The 5,921-nt window shown below is 45.6% G+C and overlaps 1 non-coding gene across 1 annotated transcript; it reads left to right on the top strand.

Annotated features, from left to right (window-relative positions):
* Positions 1 to 669: 669 nt before the first annotated feature.
* On the top strand, positions 670 to 742 carry trnar-ccu (transfer RNA arginine (anticodon CCU)). The gene has a single exon. It is a non-coding gene; the product is annotated as a tRNA-Arg (tRNA).
* Positions 743 to 5,921: the final 5,179 nt, after the last annotated feature.

Genomic DNA, 5,921 nt, shown 5'->3' with positions numbered 1-5,921 from the left:
CCTTCAGGAAGAAGGAAGAAGGAAAAGAAGAAGAAGAGGAAGAAAAAGAAGGGCCAGGGCCATCTAAAAGCTGCAAGCAGTGCACTTTGTGCTTCCAGCGCAGACGTGTGTGGAGCCACTGTGCCAAATGTGGGGCACACTGTGCCAAATGTGGGGCCCATGTCTGCAAAATGCGTCATGATGTCATCTGCAGTGATTGCCTTAAAATGTTAAAAAATATTTCAAAAGAAGAAAAAAAAAATGTTCAATGTCTAATTACGTCTGAAGTTATTTTAAAAACAATTTGATGCAGTGAAATTAAAAAATATTTATATATGACATTGTTATTGTACTTGTGATTTTTTTTTTAAAGTTTATGGGAGGACAAGGTTCCCATTGATGATCTGATAGTGAGAGAACTTGATGCTCTCCTTCATATCTGCATCCTTGACTCTTGGCAATGGCAGGTATATGGTTTCACACAAAATATGTGATACAAATTAGAGTCATTTTTAACAATGATAAAAAAACATAACACAACACATCCACACCATCTCACTGTATAATGCTAAGCTATTGTTTCCTTGACAGCTATTATGTAATAGAAGTCGAGCAGTTCAGGATCGTTGACGAGAGAGAAACGTGCGATCTCATGGATGGAAAAATGTGCAGTGGATACAGATCATATCAGCCCCAGTGGCCTAATGGATAAGGCACTGGCCTCCTAAGCCAGGGATTGTGGGTTCGAGTCCCATCTGGGGTGTTTACAGCAGAGTGTGCTGTGTCCACAGGTCAGTGGACCAAACCAACCTGTGTGAAAATGCATTTCAATGTTTTCCCTAAACTCCATGTGTCAGCAGCTCACTTTTCATGAGCACTATGCTGCACAGTGAACTGATATACACTCTAAAAACAATAAGCAGGCTCTACTCAACGTCTTTGGTGAAACATTTTTACACTTCAAAATATTAAGTAAACATGAAACTAATTATTTAAATATACTATACAGTTAACAACCAGAAAGTGTGTCTGGGCCATGTGCAGGACTAGTTGACGGCCCATCGTTAGAGATTGAATGTGAGTGAAGTCTGCTAGGAAGGGATGAAGGGACAGAGCTGTAAACAGGTGAGAGCTGATGCAGCATCACTTATTACCTGAGTTTCCCCACAGGGAAGCTGCTGTTTACAAGCTGTTTAAAGAGAGAAGCAAGAAAACAACAGCCAACAGAGTGAAGGAGCTCCATGCCATCTGATGCACATGAAATAGGCATATTTTATAAATGCTGTTGCCCAGAACATATACATTGGTTTGTGGTGAAACGGTACCCTAGCTTCTATATCGTATGCTCACTCAGCTGTAGTTCCTCCTCTCAGTTCCATTGCAGTGTATTACTTTGTCTGTCTCCTTCATATTTCATTTCCACTGTGTTTGGGGACTGCCAGGTGAATGCCTGTTTTTTCCATCTGCTGGTGTCGTATGTTACTAACAGTGTTGGGAAGAATACTTTAAACAGCTTGTAAACAGCAGCTTCCCTGAGGGGAAACTCAGCTAATAAATGATGCTGTAACCTCTGGGACTTGATCTGCTGGGTGGGAGTCCACTACATCATCCATCCATCCTCATCCATCCAGCTACACCCTCCCTCTAAAAAAGCAGGCTGGAGCGCTCTACCATTTGAGCTAATCCCCCTTGTATAAAGGGTCAATCGCAAGTCAATCAGGACTCACTGCTCTACATGAAGTGTACTAGTGAAGTATTGGAAGCATCAGACTCAAATCTGAGGGTCCAGGGTTCAAGACCCTGTTGCAGTGATGCAGTGATTCCATCCATCCCCAGGAAGATTGCATATACTCACAGCAAGAACAAAGGGCTGTCAACCAGTCCCCCTCCGGCAGTTTCATTGTCATTAGCCAGTCGTTAGACACACCTGGCCCAGTCAGCCAGATCATCACAGGTAACAAGTGCCCTTGTGAGGGTTGAAGTCACAATCTTCAGATTATGAGGCTGACTCGCTGCCTACTGCACTAACGAGGCTCAGAAAGAGGTGAAACATGGTCTTTTTTCTTTTTCTTCTTTAAATAAAGATATCTACAGGGCTCATGCTGGCTACTGCACCAACAAACATTCTTAATTTAAATCAAATGAATGTGTTCTATAAAAAGGCTCTAAAGGTAAAACATCACAGTAATTCTTCCTGTGACACCTTCACTACCAGTGATGGTAAGTGCTCTTGTTTCAAATGTGATGTGCACTGTACCACTGAAGCTCGTCTGTGAAGTGTAGTGCCTCTGTGTGTATGTCACAGTGATGTTAACAGAAGTCAGATAGGTCTGTTAACACATATAAAAACAGCTTACTGAACAACAGTATAGATGTGAAGGTGAATATATGTCCCCTCACATGTTCCTCAGTTAAAAGGGTCATTGCATTGGCCAGGAATCGAACCCGGGCCTCCGCGTGGCAGGCGAGAATTCTACCACTGAACCACCAATGCTGTGAAAAGCTGACATCTAGTGGTGCCATCGCAGGTTGCAGCCTCCTCATTCCAAAATCAATCCCTCCTCCACATAAAGTCAAAAGTTATAAATTCACCTCATTACATGAGCGGTTGTGTGTAATGACGCGGCTCACCAGCAGAGGGCGTGTGACGGAGCAACAAGCAGGAAACTACAGGGGAGAAGAGACACAAGCATCCACAGATCAGAACACTCAGCTCTTCTCTCTAAGACCATGATGATACCGTCACATATCATCACTGCACATGTTTTTGGCTGCACGTCTGGAAATGAGAGGAGACAGAACATTATCATACATGTTGCATAAGTAAAGTCACATGACTTGCACGACTGTAAACAAAGGAAACCACAGAAAAAGTCAAAGGATTCAATCTAGGCCACCTGCATTGCTGCATTAATTTCAGATTGCAGCCTTTCTCCCAGTATTTGTCTGATGTCAACAGGCATCAAGTAGAAGCAGACATATGAGCTATGTTAATGATGATAATACACTCAACAAAAATATAAACGCAACACTTTTGTTTTTGCTCCCATGTTTCATGAGATGGACTTGAAGATCTAAACTTCATTCCAGATACACAATATTACCATTCCTCTCAAACATTGTTCACAAATCTGTGATAATGTGTGATAGTGAGCACTTCTGCTTTGCTGAGATAATCCATCCCACCTCACAGGTGTGCCACATCAAGATGCTGATCTGACATCATGATTAGTGCACAGGTGTACCTCAAACTGCCCACAATAAAAGGCCACCCTAAAATGTGCAGTTTTGTCTCACAGCAAAATGCCACAGATGCCACAGGCATTGAGGGAGCGTGCAATTGGCATGCTGACAGCAGGAATGTCAACCAGATCTGTTGCTCGTGCATTGAATGTTCATTTCTCCACCATAAGCCGTCTCCAAAGGCGTTTCAGAGAATATGGCAGTACATCCAACCGGCCTCACAACCGCAGACCACGAGTAACTGCACACCGCTGGTGAAAGATGTGAAAACACACCTTTCCAGGCAGCACACGGACAAGATTTCGCTGCATGAATCCCTGATATACAGGCTGGTGAGGGCAAAGGTGTTGGAGAAGGTACTGAGATGCTTGATTCTATTCTTAGTTGTTTTTTTTTCATGCCTATTCTGCCATGTATAATACCCCCCCCCCCCCCCCCCACTTCCCCCGGGATAAATAAAGTTGATTAATTTAATTTGATTTGATTTGAAGCTCTTGGCACCGTGGCCGCCCATAGTATCAGAGCTGGACTTGCAGGCCAGGGAGGATGAGGCAGGGACGGCCTGCACCAACTGCCGGGAGCTGGCGGCCAAAATCATCTCATCTAATGAGGGTGTGGCGGTGCCGGCAGAGGTCGAGGTGGTGGTGCCTGAGATTCATGATGGGGAATTCAAGGAGAAGGAGCAGGCCAGGATGGGCATGTCGCCAGTGACCGTGGCACTCTACATCGGCCAGGCCACTGGCTTTGTGGAGTACTTGCGAGACACCCCTCCGCAGCACAGCCGGCTCAAGGCACAGGATGTGGTCGTCCTGTTCAGGTACCTCAAAAAAATGTACAGGGACCTGAACAGGACGATCCTGGGGCACCAGATTGCCGTGAAGGCTCGGAAACAACAGCAGCTGGTGAGCCGGGAGGCGCTCGGGACCTGCATCCACCTGGCCAGAGACAGGATTCCCTCACTGCTGGGTAATGCTAGACTCCACACACACAATCCCAGCTTCACATACTACACATACTTCATCAGTCTAATCGTATGAACTGAAAGTTAGCCTTACTAATGCATCTCTCTCTCTCTTCTTTTCACAGACAACGTGGAGAAGGCCGCACCCAAAGATCCGGTGACAAGATACCGGTTCTTTGGGTACATGGCCGCCTTCCTGACCTGCATCTAAGTGCACAGGACCGGGGTCCTCACCCATATGCGGGTCAGCTCGGCCGGGTCAGGGAGGTGGAAAGGGCAGTGGGGGATGATAGTACGGGCTACCTCGTCAGTGTAAGTTCAAGATGCCCGCAAAAGAATTTACCATGAGTTTAAAGCCTCAGAAAGAACTAATGGTCTGTCTTTGTGTGTCTGCTCTTCTTGCAGGTCCTGGACCACAAAACATGCCGTAAATTCGGCCAGGCCCAGGTTTTTCTGGAGCCTGACGAAATTCAGTGGTTCAGGCGCTGGCTGAGGCTCCGTGGCCGGGCGGTTGCCACAAACTCGTTGTTTTTGAACTCCCTCGGGAGGGGGGAAGCAAAAAACATGACAAAATATTGTCCCTCCAGGCCGAAATGGGCCTGGAGGGACGGCCCACCCTTCTGGATATCCGCAGTGCTGTGGCTACCTACGTAAGTTTCAGATACTCTCCCAGTTTCCCTGAATGCCCTATGATCCATACTGATGTTGCCTTTTGCTTGTCTTTTTTCCACAGAACTTTGAGGACAACAATCCGACCATGAAGGAGGCAGTGTCCTCCTTCATGTGTCATAACATTGATACACAGGAGCGTTTTTACGCCTTACACAAAAACCTCGGCCGGGCAAAGTCCCTCAGGGAGGTATTTGTGCGAACTAAAAGACAGAGATGACTCCCCATCCACCTCTGGACTGAAGAGGGCCAGGGAATCATCTCCTGAGGCAGAAGAGCGCCCAGCCAAGGTAACTCACTTGTGTGCAGTTGATGGAACATGCTGCAAGCCGATAAATGTTAGCATGTCAGTTAGCATGCCAATTTGACGGACCACCATTGTAGAAGTGACCCTAATCTGATGATGAACTGGCTTACCCTCAGGACAGCTAGGGACAGTAACCCGCCATCTGATCAGGGACACTTGCCTGTAATGTACAGATTAATCCACAGGGAGGTGCTGTACTGGTGCCCAAGGTTTCCTCAGTGTGCAGGGGTGATGGATGGGAGTCATATTCCCATTATTGCTCCTGAGGATAACCATGCTGACTATTTTTTATTTATTCAACATCTGTCCAGTCAGCAGTCTTCCCCATGATTGTGTCTGCTTTGCAGGTGTTTTGAGTTCATCATCTGATCACAGTGTGACATCATTAGTTTATAATATTGACCTTTTCCACAATATTCTCATTTTTGGAGATGCACCTGTACATGGTGGCTGATTATGACAAACTAATGAAGTGCTGTGAAAATAAGTTAAATATAAAAACATGAGACAGTGGGGACCTTGGGTGGCTCCTTCAGCCACAGACTTTTGTCCAGACAGGGGTCAGACTGTATAACATCAGTCCATCTGTACTCTAACCTCTGTACTTTATCACCATGTTTACACCCAGTGACACTGATGGGGAAACAGTACAGTGTTTTTTCTCTTAGTGCAATAACATCCTCACCTACAGTGTAATACTCAGAGTTTTTCATGATATCATAACAGGACATAATACATCTCTGTGCATTTCTCATCTGTATA

Source organism: Parambassis ranga, unplaced genomic scaffold (genome assembly GCF_900634625.1).
Source record: "Parambassis ranga unplaced genomic scaffold, fParRan2.1 scaffold_22_arrow_ctg1, whole genome shotgun sequence".
Lineage (NCBI taxonomy): Eukaryota > Metazoa > Chordata > Actinopteri > Ambassidae > Parambassis > Parambassis ranga.
This window is presented reverse-complemented; position numbering and strand designations above follow the sequence as displayed.